Source organism: Ruditapes philippinarum, unplaced genomic scaffold, assembly GCF_026571515.1.
Source record: "Ruditapes philippinarum isolate M1 unplaced genomic scaffold, ASM2657151v2 ctg2096_1_1_1_1, whole genome shotgun sequence".
NCBI classification, from domain to species: domain Eukaryota; kingdom Metazoa; phylum Mollusca; class Bivalvia; order Venerida; family Veneridae; genus Ruditapes; species Ruditapes philippinarum.
In genome coordinates, this window is record NW_026857858.1 from 67378 (window position 1) to 86669 (window position 19292).

Sequence of the window (19292 nt, forward strand, 5' to 3'; positions counted from 1 at the left end):
CTTTCAACAAAGGAAATGATTCAGACCATTTTCATGATCGATTTGTCGCAGTCGTTATTGATAAACCAAAGAAATTTGAAACCAAATTATTGCATTCTTAAACAGGTTTACCTTGATTAAAAACACTCTGGTTGTGTTGATCTAAGCCATATTGTTGTTGACAATATTTATTCCAACGGGACGTAACTAAACTCCGAATAAAAGAAATATATATCTTGCACTATCTTAGCATATTTGTTTATAAATTTGGTTAAAAGTATAGAGGATATGTATTTGTTATTCTTATACAATATAATATTTACATATTGTACATAGTTTATCGGGGTTATACAATTCATACCTTTTTAATTAGAAACGTTAGATGGTTTATCCCTCATGTACAAACTCAATCAAACCGAGTCTGCAATTCTCTTGTAATTTTGTTGTGATTAATGCTTCCGATGGATCACTTTGTTTCCAGATCTTTTTACAACAATGAAAAGATTATATTTAATTCAGTTCTGATTAAAAATGAAACATTTGATGATTCATAAATATAATCCAATTCAATTTGTTATGCCTGTTGCTTAACATGATACAGGCTCGAATGATTTTTTCCGATATTTAAATTTCATGTTGAACATTTAATTTTATGTTTCATGCATGGTAAATAAACTTTCAAAAGTTTTAGAAAATAATTGTCCGGGTATGTCAATAATATCTGCATCGGCATCTTCAGTAGGCAATGGTCTAATTATGATAAATTAAGGAATTTTAAATTATTCACTTCATCGGGATTTTTGTTTTTACTTTTTTAGAACTGATGTTTATCTGGATATTTCAATACATGATTCCATCGATTACTATAATTCTTAACTGTGTAATTCAGATGTTGATTTGGAGCACGGGTTTAAGTCCTGTTAAGGCCCTGTCGTTGTTACCTTGTTTCTTTGAGCAAGAACTTATCATTAGAGTGTAAATAGAGATATTCCGCGCTTTTATATTTGTAGACGCACGAGGATACAATCAAAACCTGAGCAGGACGGACGAGGGGTTTAATAAATCTGAGGGCGTCTGCAGCTGTTACTGCACGACAAAAAAGTACTTCAGCGCTATTTTGTATTAAAGTATTCGTATAAATCGGTTGGTCCGCGTTCCACCATTTGTATTCCGTAAAAGTTACAAAATTCAAGTAATATTTTATGTGCGATTAATGACTGATTTTTCAGTATTAATTTTATAACTATATTTCTATTGCGTTACTAAGGCAGTCAAGGCTATTTATGCATATTTTGACCACTTTTTGGTTATTTTCGTGCTTTGTAAGCGCCATTGATAATGTCTAAATTGCTTTCTTTTGGTTACCTCACAAAAATAAACATTCAAATACATTTTCAAAATTTTCTTGAAAATTAGCATGAATAGTGAGGCGTACTGCTTTAAAAAAAAACTCTTTATCCAATATAGAATAATGCTTGTCGTTTCATAAAGATGAAGAAAAATATTTGTTTCTTAGGCATAAACTACGTTTATATAATTATTGCAATTCTCGCATGATTGCTCATTTTTTTCCGAAGCAGATAATGGTTATCCTATCTTACAAAAGCGAACTGTTGTTCTGTGTTCAATTAAGTGGAATTCAACAATGTGATTTATATGTATCTAACAGCAGGCATCCGGAGAGAGAATTGCATTTTTAGTACAAAAAAGATATCGATTCTGTTGTTGAGGCAATAAAATAAATTGAAAAAGCACAGTGGATATTGTAAACTGGTATATAGAATTATATTCAGTTTTAAGTCATGTGTACGGAGACAATATACCATAGTAATAGACTGGGAAAAAGTGGTCAACTAATACTACGAGTTAACATTGTTTTCTCGTTCAGGACACATGCTTTCTTTTATTTTGGGACCATAGCGACTATACGCCGCTTTTTATGGAATGGCACGGAAGTGTCACATTGAAGGTTCCATGATAACAGCCGTATGAACACATCTGCTAATGTTTCTAAATTCAAAATGTCACTTTATTTTTCTTTTCTCCCGTTCTCACCAGAATTATGTAGAGCTAACTTTTGTTATATTACTTGAAGAAAGAAAAAACTCAGAAACAATGGAAATCACCAAGAGCAATGAAATCCAAGAACTATAAATTGTTTATGAAATAAGTGTCATGTGTTTCGGTAATCTTTTTTTTTCAAACAGTAGACAAAATAACTCCTCTATAAGGCCTCTAGTTTTCGAAACTCCATTGCACCAGCTGAAAATCCAAACACGTGACACTTTTCTGTGAATTTAATTAGACAGGTACCTGGTATGAATAATTGATTTGACGTTGTCTTATTGTGGGGAAAAAAGAAACATGAAACTGAAATAATTGCACTTTCATTTATTGTTATTTAGTTGAAAATAGCATGCAGTTTTCCTTCCAGGGCGGTAATCCAATGACATATTGTTCTCATTTTTAGGGAATAGAATATTTTATATTTTTTAATTACAGGATCAAAAGTACAATTTTATCATGCTTTTTAAGCTTGTTTTGTTAAAATCGGTATAGTAGTATATTTATTTTATTTAAGTAAAACATTATTAGATATGATTTTATTAGTGGCCAAGCTGTTGTGGGTTCCAAAGCTTACTCGTTGCTACTTCAGGCGGCGTATTGAAATTGTTCATACTTGCACAACTCAAGTACAAATATTAGAAAATTTAAATCTAAATGTGGCTACATACAACTGTGAATGTATCGAATAAGAAGGTTTTTCACATTTTCCATTCTTTCACTGTAACTGTAACAAAATAAAAAACCGCAACTTTTTCTTTAACAATAGTGTGATTGTCAATTTTATTGCTTTATGGTTAGTTGCATTATTTCATAAAAACCTTGTCACCTGAGAGATACGATCTGTTCCAGATACAAACAGTGTAAGTCATGTTTGATGCGTTTGGTAAGATAACCCATTTATAAATCGGTGATTCCACCCCAATTCAACCGGAACGTTTTGCCCATGAGATGAGTCTCACAGTTTCAATACAATTTTAAAATTTATCATCCTTGGTGACATAACTTCTGCATATGTCAAAATGTGAAGACATAACCGTTTTACAGACTGAATAGTGGATATTTGTTTGTTCTGAATGCAAGATCGAAATATGTAACACTTGAGTGTACACCAGATGCATATTTTCACTTGTGGCTACGCCACTCGTGAAAATATAATAGTTGGTGTTCACGAATGAAATATATTTCAATCTTATATGAAAAACAAACACAATTCCTATTTATTTCATGCATTTTTAGTGATTTAAGGTGAATTTTACTTGTTTTGCCGCGTAACGCCATGCGTTCTTCTTCATGATATCATGACGTCAACGAATCAATGTTGCAATTTAGTTCTGTAAAATTTCTCGAAACTTGTTACATTTTTAATACAATGTATGCAGTTATTTCCTTGCTTCTCCTAAAGAAGCAAAATTTGCATACGACAGAATTATCAAATATAATTTCTCTGTAAAATTTTCAAGTACGTATGATTTCAATTTCCCCTGCTAAGAATGTAATAAAATAGATTGTTATCATTTTTATACAAGAATACCGGAATGCTGGTTTAATAGTACATATAAACAGGATATAAATGACCGACATAACCTCTGAGAGTGAGGCAAAATACATATTATAATATGAAACTATTTTGATATCAACTCTGTTAAAAAACTAACAAAAACATATTATAATGAAAACAAAACTAAATCAAAACTATCTGTAATGAAAGTTTTTGTTTCTATTATGAAACAAAATAACATGATATATGTAAATTAAATTTTGGGTACTTGATTGTTGTTATAAAGATGTGTGTTTCCAATTCGATGGCAATTCGTTTTTTAACATTATAACATTCCAATTGATAACATTTCATCAACAACGACAATACAGGCAAAGTTAACTTAATTTTCTAAGTTTTAAAACTTAAGTAGAGATGAAAATATTAATGGTGTCATATCATAAAGTTGATGTTTATATCTTAAAATTGTCCTTTTCTGTTATGGTTGTTTTTCAAAGTCAACCAATTTTATTTAGTTTTCAAAAGGCATTTGTAAAATGTTAACAGTGTGCAAATTGTAAATTCATTCTTTCGAAACACTTATTGCAAAGAAACAATATGTTGATATTTGAAAAAAAAATCATATGACATTTCATCATTAATTCTAAAATACCTACTTAATGTTGATTAAGATAAATTGTCAGGTACCAGGCATGATTTTTTTTTCTCTACTTGAAACCAAATTAATCACATTTAATCTATGTACATTTGGTTTTTAAACAAATGACCCTAAGATTTCATACATTTATGTTTAGTTATTGGCAAGTTTTTTTTCCAGTTAAGACATTGTTTCATGTTCAAAGAAATTCGAATTATCATTAATCTTAAAGCCGCACATTTGATTTAAAGATCCTGTATGTTGTCATTGAGGTTGTAACAACACTTAAATGAAATTTAATATATGTATATAATTATGCTTCAAACATCAAAGAATATGTAGAATATGTAATGCAAATATTTATCCACATTTAATGTTATCTTTAAAATATATATGCTTTCATTTCTTATTGAAAAACTTGACTTTATAGAAAATAAATTTCTAATATTACCTCTCTTTATTAACATGAAATGAAAATTCGGTAATATATTTACAAATAATGCATTTTGGGACTTACAATACTGATAAAACTTCACTTGTGCAATATATTTATGATACAAAACCATTAAAGAATTGAGTTGTTACAAGATCTTTGATGTTGTTTATGAAAAATAAGGGTAAAATTTCTGATGAATGTTTTCCATTGTTCTGTTGCAAGAAAAAAAAAACAATTTATATGAGCCAAAATCTGACAAAAGAAAAAAGATAAAAAAATATTACATTATTCATAGAAAAAAATGGACAGGTGATTTGGAATAAATGAATATTAAAAGACAGCAGTTGACGTAGTCCCCCATTGTAAGTAAAGCATTTTGCTTTAATTATTGTTCCGTGATTTGTAATTCATTTTTAAGTATTAAATATAAACATGTTTCTTCTTATTACATTATTAATGTTTTCCTTTTTCTTAGTTTTCTTAATAACTAAGAAAGTTTGGAATTTATGATAATATCGCCAGTCACCTTGAATATTACACACATTTATTGAGGTTTTCAGAATTATCAACTGTCACACGTGTTCTAAATTCATGAGAAAAATTGTCGTAGTCGGTTCATAACATGATATTATTTAACTGCAGTTTTATACTATCCTATCATAAAGGCAAGTCATTATATAGATGTACAAGCCCAACATTCAGAAAAGAATTTTCATTTTCAACTTATTTTATCGTGACTTAGATATTTGCCAAACGTTCTATTCAAGCAAACAGACGACTCGGTTTAAGTAATTATATTCATATTTTATTGTCCTCGTTCATTTGAAACCTACAATTTTGTTAATTTGTTGATATAAATAGTCTTGAATTACAGCAGGTGAGGTGGTTTTGATCCCGGATGTTGCTTTAAGTTTGTAACACCTGAGGTTAGCCAAAATCATTTTTACTGTCATATGACCAAAATTAAACGAACAAAGGTATTTCATAATTTTCCTGGTAGAAAATGTAGTAAATCGTTAAAAACTGGTTTTAACTTTAGATTTACAGGTCATATTACTTTGAAAGATACAGTTTAACAAATAAACTTGTTTAATATTTATCACCCATAAAAGAGGATGTGAATAAATTTCTTAAACCATTACGCGGTACACACGCCTTTTAACTTCACCCCAACCCTAATTTTGTTGTCTTAAATGGTGAAAAAATGCCTTATAAGGGCCCCCTTCACTTATCTTTGTTTGAGAAATGTTGTTTTTAAAAGTGACCACTTTTTCGGCGCCCCCCCCCACCACAACCAAATGATACATCAGGAGGTTGCCAGAAGGGGGATGTGCCCTCTTCTGTTTGGGGGCTGTGAATGGGGGCGGCAGTCTCCCTCATCGCAAAGAAAATTATGGACTTGTAAGAAGCTAAAAATGACCCCAGATCGATCGTAAGTTAAAGTGTAACCAACGCTGAAAAGCAATTGACTCTATCTCAATCAATTGAGAAGTTGCAGCACTTTGAAATCAATTTTGATGGAAAAAAATCAACGCATAATAGTGATTTCTGGCAATTTTGAGATGTCCCCTCGTTGCCATGGTAACATGAAATTTAAGCAATGATCATGTTGTTGCAAAGGCAGGCAATGGTTCAGTCAACACTTGTGCCAAGTTGATTAGTATTGAAGCAGTTTTTATAGTTTTATAGCAAGTTGAACTTGTAATGTGAGACTTTTCAATGAAAAATCCAATTTTCACAAAATGCTCGTGAAGTAATGGGTTGATATAGCTTACTAAGTACTTGGCAATGCATTTCTTAATATAATAAGCAACCCCTTTTGATGCGTTGTATTCTTGCAAAGTTATTGGATCTTTGTTTAAAGAGGCTCTACTTATTGATTCATAATTGTGACGTAGGCTTATAACAAGAGGAGATAATTTTTTCTCTCTCATTGTAAATTATGTAGAGATGTTTCTTACAAATAGTGATTATTGTTTACATTAGATTAATTATCCATCTTCTTATTGCTATATGCTGACGACGCCGTTTTTTTCATTCCTTTTTTTGTCAGAAACGGCGGACGGGCTACAAGAATTAATAAATAATTTAGAATATTATTGTCAGACGTTGAACTTACAGGTAAATTCTGAGGAATTCATGTGCTATGTGAAACTAGAGGTGGGATGAATGGAGTCGTAATTATCTGTATTATGTTTGGGAAAAATAAGAAATTACTTAAAATCTTGGCGATTAATTGTTTTGATTAAACATTAATAGAATGAATAATATAAGTAAAAACTCACTAGATGGAAAGTATAATATCCAAACTCACGTCTTAGAACGATAGAAGGCTACTAAATCTTCCGGGTAAAGCAACGATGTTTATACTTTCAAATATGCAATTTGGTTTCATCTTCACAGATTTTCATTAAAGTTACTGAAGCATAACCTATCTTGGTCATTACAGGCGAATATTATTGGGACAAATATTTTTTTATCAAATTGTTTTATTGTTTGCATATCACACAAACAAAACTAAAAGCATGAATACAATACTAAGTCAAACAATAATTAAGCAAAAATGTATTTAAAAAGATTTAAAATGAATTGATCTATACTGGAAGATCTGTAAATAAATACACTATGTAGTTATGTTGACAGTATTTAGTATATTTAGACGTAACAACAAACAACGAACATTATTATGTATGGATTTTGTTGGTAATTGTAAGAAATATGACCCGATGTGTCAAATACTTATATAGCAGAAAAATAAAATGTTCCACAACAAAATCTATTTTTCATAATATTAATGTTAAAAACTTTATACTCAATCTCTTAGGACTTTTTCAACACTTTTTAGTGTCAAGCAATATGTTATACGAATACCCAAATGACACATTTATATTGTTTTTTTCCATCAAAATTTGAAATTCCTAAAATTGTATGAGCACATTATAGACCAATCATTTTTAATAATTCTTTTAAAATATTTGAAAATTGTGAGTTTATTTTTATTTTGAGATGACTTTTAATCACTTTGCAACATAACTCCTCTAAAATTTGAAAGTAATTAGAAGGTAGAATTTAATGTTAAAAATTGATAACTGAAAGTCAAAAATATTTCACAACGTCACCACCAACCAAAACAGAACATAATTGACCCTCTACTGCCAAAATAGCCACATCCTAAACAAATACTTGAACCACCTCTATCATTCTCTTAATAATACCTCTAAAAATTAAGCAAAGAAATATCTCATGGCAATGCATTTAAATTTATATGCATAAATTATAATTTATTTAGCAAAAATGAGGAAATAGATTGATATACAAGTCAAAAACGTAGTTTCAATTTTAGTTTAAACAATTGTCATAAATGGTAAAAACAACATTGCAGAGAGATGTACCTTACGGTTCCATGCTTTCTTGAGTCAGAATCATGAGACATATTTTAAAGGTTGGGTCAGCGTTCAAAGTATATCAATTAAGTTGAATCCGTTTGGTGGGATAGCACTGCGGTTTATTTGTTTCAAACATCATGCATCCGGACAGGAAAATACAGTTTATATACAAAACAAATATAGATTCTGTTGTTGCTGTGATGAAATAAACTGAAGAAGAACATCAGGAATTGTATAATAGTATAATGAATTTCACTCAGTTTTAAGTCACGAATTCATAGACGATATACATAGTAACATACAAAAGAAGAATAGTCAAATAATGAGTGTTACAAACTAAATGGCTTGAGAAAATATTTTTATGTCTTAAGATATTATAGAGAAACAGAAATGTCAATGCATTTAAAATATTAATGAAGTGGCTTTAAGTAAACTTAGTGATACAATACATAAAGTTTGTTATTTGAAGGTATGCCTATGACTGATTTTATAGTTTACCTTCATGACAAATTTTGTAATGAAATATTAAACTAGGTATGTGATTGTATGAGCAAGCAGTCTTTATATCTGCGTAATCCATTAAAAGAAAAATAAAGTTCTCCCTGCTTTATGTTTATTTTTAAGGGTTTAATAACATTTCTTACTTCGTTTCACGTAAAGAATTTCGACTTTTCTAAAAATGAATCTTTTATCTGTTACTACTTTCATTTCATAATACAAAAATGTGTATGCAAGAGAATGCTCAACATAATTATCTTCACTCCCTTTTTTCAAAGCAAAAACATTAAACATTAACTGACGTTATGATATTGGAAAATACAAAAATCTACGAGATCAATGAACCCAAATCAAAAAGCTGAAAAGTTGCATTCTCGATTTTATAAAGTATATTCAGTACAATTTATAGAAAAGTGCAACATCGCCCATGCCCGCTAGCACCGGCCTCGGTTATTATAGTCTATTATTAACACTAGCAGAGAAATAAAACGGACTCAATTATCCCGGATTCAAAACTTCTCAAATTAAATAAGTGGCATGTGTACAGAAATCATTTATCATTTTTCAAACAGGAGACAAAATAATTGCATCTAGTTGTCAGGGACTCGATCGATATAGCGCCAGCTGAAAACCCAAACACCTGACACCTTTCTGCGAAGTTGATTAGACAGGTACCTGGTATCAATAATTGATGATGATGTTGTTTTATTGTGGGAAATAAAGAAACCTGAAACTATGAAAATTGCTCTTTAATTAAATATGATTAATTAAAAACATGCAGATTTCTTTCAGGGCGATTATCCAACGAGATAGTTACAGAATGAATTTATTTTTGTAAATAATAGGATGAATATTAGAAATTTTATCCTGATTTTTAAGATATCTCCGCCATTTTCTCTATGATTTGGGTTGAATTATCCGATTTTACATGCACAATGAATATAAGGTAGACAACTTGTTGTGAAATAACTTATATCTATTAAATAACATTTTGATAATAAGTATGATAATCAGATTATGTTTTTATGATAAACAGAAACATATGCAATATGTACAGTTTTGTCAATGTTCAATTCTGTCTAAATCGGTATGCTTATTAATAAAAACCTTCGTGAAACTATGTAAATAATGACCAAGCTTACTATTTTCAACTCTGTTCTTTTGTCGCCGTTTTGTGCACACTTGACCTACTCTAGTACAAACATTAAATATTTACAATCTCAATGTGACCCTATACAAGAGTATATATCAAATTAAGAAGGTTCACGTAACAGTAGCAAAAGCGTTAAACACGCAACAGTTCCCTAGGAAAAACAATGGCTTTGTTTGTTTTATTGCTGCATGGTTAATTGTATTATGTCATGAAAACTTTCATTCTGTGATAAAAAGGCATAGATCTATTCCAAACACAATGTAATCAAGTGCGACTCGTTTGGTAAGATAAGGCATCGATTAATCTGTTGCTCCCAATCAATTCAACCGGGACGTATTGCCCATGAAGACAATTTAGAGATGTGCACAGTTTCATAGCAATGTTACAATCGATCGTTCCAGGTGATGTAACTTCTTTATCCGATGATGTGAAGAAATAACCATTTGTTTAATTTAGTTTATTGTTGATTTTTTTTTCATTCTTTACAGGAACAGATACAATATCACATGCAAACTTATGAAAAACAATAACGATTTTCAGATGCTATAGTTATTCATAAAAAAAAGGAATAGGGTAGGGCTACAAGTTTTAACAACATTAGAGAGTTGGCCCTCACTCGAAGTAAAAAGATGTGCATAGATCCTGTTGAAATTGGAATCCAATAATTGGTATATATCAGCAGTCAACATGATATCATTTAAGAAATAGATTTTTTTTTTAAAGAAATAACGGTTGGAAAAAGTGTCGCTGATTTTCCGGTCGATTTGTTTCCCTGACAACTGGTACATGCTTTATGAAAAAAGATAATATATAGCATTTTAATGTTACAACCTTTGACAATGATAAAATTTAATACTTTATAATGAAAATAGTTTTGTTTAACCCTTTCCAGTATAAAGAATTGTATAATGAAAACGAAACTTTAAGAGAATAAAGTTATATCCAATTCATTTATTCAGAGACATAAATAACTATGTTATCTATGTCGCTGAATTATTTCATAAATTATATAAACATTAAAATTATGATCATTTAATAATATGGTAAATTCTCAAAATATTTAGTTTTGTACAATAAAACCATACTTAGTCAAAATCAACCCTGTATGATAAATTCTGTTTTCTATATTCATTTTACAATGTTTAAGTTTTTTATGTCCTTAATTGTTTTTAATATAATTTTTATATAAAAATCTGGAAACAAAGTGATCCCACGGAAGCATTTATCACAACAAAATTACATATAAGAATTGCAGACTCGGTTTGATTAAGTTTGTACATGAGGGATAATGAATACGTGCAACATATAGACATAATAAAACGTTTAGGAAAGAAACTAGCATGTTGCTATATTTAGTAGAATTTTGACCGTTTAGCAATATTTCGAATTTGTGTCATTCGCTCTTTTATACAAACATATTCTTTGATTTGGGTAATATGGGAGGTATTCTCTTTTTTAATTATAAAGATCAATTAGCTTATTAAAGTTATACTGTGCTCATCTTTGATTGAAATATGTTTATGGCAGAAGTTTATGGAAATCTATAAAACTAATACTAAATATGTCTTATTTGAATAAAATAACGTTCAAGCTAGCTGGTTCTGTTTTGAAAAAAAACAGCCAGGTAATAAATGTAACTATATATAAATAGATTGTCCAATATAGTGTGTAGGATTTAATGCATAACATATTTTTTTTATAAGAAGATTTTATATGTACAAAAAGACTGTGAAGCAATTATCAAAAGTTTCAAAAATCAAATTTGAGCATAGTATATCTTTAACTATGTGTATCAGTTAGGTTTTAACACGTTTAACATACTATACTAAACAACAATAATTACATACATAAATAAAATCTAAATTTTCTAAAATTACGTATTGACAAAATGATACTTATAAACTTAATTTATTTTCAAATTCCGTTATTTTTATTCAATGGGATTTCGTTCTAATCAGATTAACATTTAATCAAGTTTTTTTTTTTAAATACTTTATCAACAAGCCAAATACAAAATCACAGTTAATCTATATTTCAAGCCACATGCATGTTGTTCAGTGAAGATTTAAATAGTTTCATAGAAATAAGATAAAGATAACTTTTTCTTTCTTGGCGTAAACCTTTATATGAAAACGAAAAAAAATATAACACATAAAAAATGCCTAAACTTTAGATAGTACAATAAGCTAAAAACAGTATGAATACATAGTGTCATTAAAAATAAAAGTTTTTTAAAGGAAGGACCACCGTAACTTGACCTTTAATTGGAAATGCACCTTCAAATGCATAGTTTGTGCATTTTTTCATTATTGAAATTGGACATATTCAGAAGAGAAATAATAGTGTTTAATACAATTCTGCAACAACAAAAAAAACGTGTGTTACATAAAGATGAGCACAGTATATCTTATAATAAAATTGAAATCCTTGCAGCCCAGTGTTTGTTTTTTTTTATTGTTGTTTTTTTAATTAATTATTTACTGTTTTAGGTGTCGTGCAACACACGCTTTGGCAAAGGCAAACTAAATAATTTATTATAACTGGCAAGCAATTTATCAAAGTACTCAGACTTGTTTAATGGTAATCAATAGAAAATTAATCGTTTGTTTTATGTAACGTTAACATAAAAAAGCATTAAACCACGTTGGAAACAAACATCAAATACATGCTTCTGTTTTATTACCCTAAACGCTCCATCCGCTCAAGCAATAAAGCGTTACGGCCTAAATCATTTTAACCTCGTAGTTTCTATTAAAGCGGCTATCAGCTTTTATTTTCTGCTGAAAAAATAAAACAATTCTGTGCTCTTTCAAACTAAGTATTTCAGTAATATTACCTAGAAAAAAAATGCATCGTTTGACTATAAAGGCGTCATTAATACAGTGCCCGAGAGATGTGACGTTCTTTTTTATTTTTGACAATTATATGAAACGATTTTTCTGAAAATAACGTATTTAACCTTTATAAAAGCCGAACGCCGCATTAATAATGCTCTACAAAATATTAACAATTTACGTTGGTCCCGATTCTGTTGAAAAAGGAAACATAGATAACTTGTGTTGAAATTCAAGTCTAAAATTAGAATCACCACAGTTATAAAAAAAATACTTCGTGACCAAAATCTATTATGATACAGTTTATTAACCTCACCATATGTTTGACATCATAAATATCTAGTATTTGATGACGTGAGTAAACAAATAAAATATATCGTTTTTTCCTGATTGGATTTCTATTTTTGCGAATACTATTGAAAATAGCGAATACTTTTGAAAATAGTTATGCAAAATATAAAATTATGTGAAACAATCTTTGTTTCTTTACATGATCATTTTACTGTTATTTTGCGGTGAATATTATGATCATAGAACCTTAGCAATGGGTAATTTGGTCACAGGTCGGGGAGTGTAGCGTACATATATTAGTTTATAGTATAACACAATGTGCAGAAGTATCTTATATCTGTCAATTCTAAGTTTTAATATCAATTTGTTTTTATCGAAACCAAATATAAAAATAATAATGATTAAGTGTATCAAAATGACTTTTATTTCCTTTTATGTAAATTTTAAATATATATGGCAATGCCTTCTTTTCTCTCCCTGTCTTATTTTTTTTTTTATATTTGCAAATATTTTATGTTCTTTATGTTCCTATTTTTAATTTAGTTTATTTTTTCTTTCTGTTTTTAAGTTGTAATTGTTTTTGTTTTTCTTGTTGTTGTTTTGGTTTTCCTCTATACTTCATGTTTCTAAGTAAAAACAATTCTATATATAAACAATAGATACCAAAGGTATCCTCTTTGCGAAACCTTCACGTAACGTTATGCCATGTTGCCAGTCCACTTAAACTGTTTAATATAAGATCAAAGAACTAATCCTTCTACAAACAAAATCATTAACAGTACCCACTTGTTAAGTCAACAACTTATATGGCTATAAGGGTTACTAATCAAACAATACCGACAATACGTCTGGGAATTATTTCACTTTATCAGGTAACGCAATGTAAAATTGGCGGAACGTTATAATTTATAGCTTTTTTTAAGTTCAATTTATAAATAATTACGATGAAATATTATCTAAACCAATGTAATGTGCGATGCTTAAATGAGTTTAACTAAACTTAGTTTTATCATTGGTTCCAACATTATTTATTTAAGCTCAAATTAGCTGACAGCTTTGTATCAAACGTTACGGCATCTAGATCTTCCGTCAAATATACCTCCCGCTGGAGCATTATCAGTTATGTTTTATCAAGCTTTCCGGTTTCCTTTTTAATCATGTTTAACAACGCGTAAAGTCCTCCACCACGAGACATTAAGTTATTTTTTTTAAGTGTAATCTAATTAAGTTTACAAACCACAAAGCGGCTTGTAAAAAGCAAAGTCGACTGGGAATTTATTGCCTTTGAGATAACGTTACCTCGTATGTAACAAAATGATCAAAGGTAGATTATTAGTAACAATTAGCATGTTTTTAAGTTAAATTGATATGACCCCGGGATACACTGATGTCTAATCAAATGGAATTTAAATTGATGGTTTTTGTCCATCTTCTTTTTCATTGCGAAACCTCAATGAATGCTCGTCATTCTCTGGGGCAATTTATAGTATCACAGATCAATGGAATAACACTTATTGACTTATTACAATCTACTCTGACGAACTTCTACAATTTTTGCTCAACTTCAATCTTTTATACTACGCCGGCATGTATGATTCGGACCCTCTCGACCAGCTTACTGGATGTTTCTTATTGCCATCGAAACATGTCTCTTTGTAAACTTACAACACATTTTCATCATCATCATCATCATCATCATCATCATCATCATCATCATCAACATCATCATCATCATCCTCGTCATCATCATCATCGAAATATCGCTATTACAACTGACGTAACATCACCACAATTACAATTATCATCATCATCACCATCAGTATCGTCTTATTCTTCAGCCTCCTTCTCCTCATGATCATCATCTTCATCATCTTCTTCTTCTTCATTATCTTTTTTTGAATATTTAACATAATACCATGGTTCAGACATATATTCTAATGTTACATAAGTTGTTCATAAACTACGTTTATATAATTATTGCAATTCTTGCATGATTGCTCATTTTTTTCCGGAGCAGATAATGGTTATCCTTTTCTTACAAAAGCGAACTGTTGTTCTGCGTTAAACTATATTATTTAAGTGTGATCAGTATGTTTTGATGACAATGGGATTAATATGTTTCTAGCAACAGGCATCCGTACCGACAATTGCAGTTTTAATACAAAATAGATAAATATCGATTCTGTTGTTGAGATTGGAAAAGAACCGCGGATATTGTAAACTGGTATAGTGAATTATATTCAGTTTTAAGTCACGGAGACAATATACCATAGTAATAGACTGGGAAAGAGTGGTCAATTAATACTACGAGTTTTACATTGTTTTCTCCTTTAGAGCACAATACGATGCTTTTCATTGACGGTTCCATGATAACCGCCGTATGAACACATCTGCTGATGTTTCTTAATTCAGAATGTCACTTTATTTTTCTTTTCTCCCTTTCTCAACAGAATCATGTAGAGCTTTTGTTATATTACTGAAGAAAGAAAAAAACTCAAAAACAATGGAAATCTCCAAGAGCAATGAAATCCAGGAACTATAAATTGTTTATGAAATAAGTGCCATGTGTTTCGATAATCTTTTTTTTTCAAACAGTAGATAAAATAATTGGGGCCTGTAGTTTTCGAAACTACATTGCACCAGCTGAAAATCCAAACACGTGACACTTTTCTGTGAACTTAATTAGACAGATACCTAGTATGAATAATTGATTTGATGTTGTCTTATTGAAAGAAATAAAGAAACCTGAAACAACCATAATGGTTCTTTAATTAATGTTATTTAGTTCAAAATAGCATGCAGATTTCCTTCCAGGGCGGTTATCTAATACGATTGTTTTATTTTTACAAAAGGAAAAATTATGTTTTACATTACAGGATTAAAGTACAATCTTACCATGCTTTTTAAGCTTTTTGTAAAACTCGTTTTGGAAGTACATTTTTTAATTAAGTAAAACATTATTTAATGATGTTATTAGTGGCCAAGCTGTTGTGGGTTCCAAAGCTTACTCGTTGCTACTTCAGGCGTCGTATTGAAATTGTTCATACTTGCACAACTCAAGTACAAATATTAGAAAATTTAAATCTAAATGTGGCTACATACAACTGTGAATGTATCGAATAAGAAGGTTTTTCACATTTTCCATTTTTTTCACTCAAACTGTAACAAAATAAAAAAAAACGCAACTTTTTCTTTAACAATAGTGTGATTGTCAATTTTATTGCTTTATGGTTAGTTGCATTATTTCATTAAAACCTTGTCACCTGAGATATTATATTTGTTCCAGATACAAACAGTGTAAGTCATGTTTGATGCGTTTGGTAAGATAACCCATTTATTAATCGGTTATTCCAAACCAATTTAACCGGAACGTTTTGCCCTTGACGACAATCAGATGAGTCTCACAGTTTCAATACAATTTTAAAATTGATCATCCTTGGTGACATAACGAGTGGCGTAGCCACGAGTAAAAAGATAATAGTTGGTGTTGGCGAATGACTATATATCAATCTTATATGAAAAACAAACACAATTTCTATTTATTCCATGCACTTTAGTGATTTTAAGTGAATTTTACTTGTTTTGCCGCGTAACGCCATGCGTTCTTCTTTATGACATCATGACGTCAACGAATCAATGTTGCAATTTAGTTCTGTAAAATTTCTCGAAACTTGTTACATTTTTAATACAATGTATGCAGTTATTTCCTTGCTTCTCCTAAAGAAGCAAAATTTGCATACGACAGAATAATCAAATATAATTTCTCTGTAAAATTTTCAAGTAAGTATGATTTCAATTTCACTGCTCCACTGCTAAGCATGTAATAAAATAGATTGTTATCTTTTTTATACAAGAATACCGGAATGCTGGTTTAATAGTACATCTAAACAGGATATAAATGACCGACATAACCTCTGAGAGTGAGGCAAAATAAATATTATAATATGGAACTATTTTGATATCAACTCTGTTAAAAAAACTAACAAAAATATATTATGATGAAAACAAAACTGAATCAAAACTATCTGTAATGAAAGTTTTTGTTTCTATTATGAATTAAATAATGATATATGTAAATTAAATTTTGGGTACTTGATTTCTTTTTATAAAATTGTGAGTTTCCAATTCGATGGCAATTAGTTTTTTAACATTATAACATTACAAATGATAACATTTCATCAACAACGACAATACAGGCAAAGTTAACTTAAATTTCTAAGTTTTAAAACTTGAGTCAAGATGAAAATATTAATGGTGTCATATCATAAGTTGATGTTTATATCTTAAAATTGTCCTTTTCTGCTGTGGTAATTTTGCAAAGTCTACCAATTTTAATTAGTTTTTAAAAGACGTTTGTAAAATGTTAACAGTGTGCAAAATGTAAATTCATTCTTTCGAAACAATTATTGCTAAAGAAACATGTTGGTTGATATTTGAAAAAAAACTCACATGACATTTTGATGATTAATTCTAAAATACCTACTTAATGTTAATTAAGATAAATTTTCAGGTACCTGGCCTTAAGTTTGTTTCCTCTAGTTGACTTAGTGATATATTACATAAATTTTGTTATTTGAAGGTATGACTGCTTTTATAGTTTACCTTCATGACAAATTTTGTAATGAAATATTAAACTAGGTATGTGATTATATGAGCAAGCAGTCATTACATATGCGTAATCCATTAAGAGAAAAATAAAGTTCTCCCTGCTTTATGTTTATTTTTAAGGGTTTAATAACATTTCTTACTTCGTTTCAGGTAAAGAATTTCGACTATTTTATTTTAATCAATATTCTATTTGTTACTACTCTTATTTCATAATACAAAAATGTGTATGCAATAGGATGCTCAACATTATTATCTTCGCTCCCTTTTTTCAAAGCAAAAACATTAAACATTAACTGACGTTATAAAATTGGAAAATACAAAAGTCTACGAGAGAAATGAACTCAAATTAAAAAGCTGAAAAGTTGCAATCTCGATTTTATAAAGTATATTCAGTACAGTTTATAGAAAAGTGCAACATCGTCCATGCCCGCTAGCACCGGCCTCAGTTATTATAGTCTATTATTAACACTAGTAGAGAAATAAAAAGGATTCAATTATCGCGGATTCAAAACTTCTCAAATTAAATAAGTGGCATGTGTACAGAAATCATTTATCATTTTTCAAACAGGAGACAAAATAATTGCATCTAGTTGTCAGGGACTCGATCGATATAGCGCCAGCTGAAAACCCAAACACCTGACACCTTTCTGTGTAGTTGATTAGACAGGTACCTGGTATCAATAATTGATGGTGATGTTGTTTTATTGTGGGAAATAAAGAAACCTGAAACTATGATAATTGCTCTTTAATTAAATATGATTAATTAGAAAATAACATGCAGATTTCTTTGCAGGGCGATTATCCAACGAGATAGATACAGAATGAATTTATTTTTTTAAATAACAGGATAAAGATAGTAGAATTTATATAACGCTTTTTTAAGATGTATTTGATATTTTTTTCTTTGATTTGGGTTGAACTATCTGATTTAACATGCACAGTGAATATAAGGTAGACCACTTGTTGTGAAATAACTTATATCTATTAAATATCATTTTGATAATAAGTATGATAATCGGATTATGTTTTTATGAAAACAGAACCAGATGCAATATGTACAGTTTTGTCAAAGTTCAATTCTGTATAAATCGGTATGCTTATTAATAAAAACCTTCGTGAAACTATGTAAATAATGACCAAGCTTACTATTTTCAACTCTGTTCCTTAGTCGCCGTTTTATGCACACTTGACCTACTCTAGTTCAAACATTAAATATTTACAATCTCAATGTGACCCTATAAAACTGAGTATACATCAAAATAAGAAGGTTCACGTAACAGTAAAAAAAAGCGTGAAACATGCAACAGTTCCCTAAGAAAAACAATGCTGTTGTCTGTTTTATTGCTGCATGGTTAATTATATCATGAAAACTTTCATTCTGTGATAAAAAGGCATAGATCTATTCCAAACACAATGTAATCAAGTGCGACTCGTTTGGTAAGATAAGGCATCGATTAATCTGTTGCTCCCAATTAATTCAACCGGGACGTATTGCCCATGAAGGCAATTTAGAGATGTGCACAGTTTCATAACACTGTTAAAATCGATCGTTTCAGGTGATGTTACTTCTCCATCTGATAATGTGAAGAAATAGCGGCTAGTTTAATTAAGTTTAATCATATTACATTCCTTTCTTCATTCTATACACGAACAGAAACAATTTCACATGCAAACTTATGAAAAAAAAACAATAACGAATCAATTTACATTTATTTCATGGATGCAAAAGTTAATCATAAAAAGCAAAAGGGTAGGGCCACAAGTTGAACAACATTAGAGAGTTGGCTCTTTCAATATTGGTAGGAAAAAAAGTGCTTTTTGTTGTTATTTGAATTCAATGAATGGTATATCTCAGCATGGTTTCCCTGACAACTGGTACATTTTTCAAGTAAGCCAAAAATACTA

The 19292-nt window shown here is 29.8% G+C and overlaps 1 protein-coding gene across 5 annotated transcripts in view; it reads right to left on the reverse strand.

Annotated features, from left to right (window-relative positions):
* LOC132751262 (cadherin-23-like) overlaps positions 1 to 7037 on the reverse strand; it is a 63043-nt gene extending 56006 nt beyond the window's left edge. Inside the window, exon 1 of one of the 5 annotated variants that reach the window (XM_060741419.1) lies at positions 6903 to 6966. The gene's annotated coding sequence lies outside the window, so the exon portion shown is untranslated. Of the gene's footprint in view, positions 1 to 6902 lie in introns of all 5 variants that reach the window. The other 4 variants (XM_060741418.1, XM_060741415.1, XM_060741416.1 and 1 more) reach the window with 4 other exon arrangements.
* Positions 7038 to 19292: the final 12255 nt, after the last annotated feature.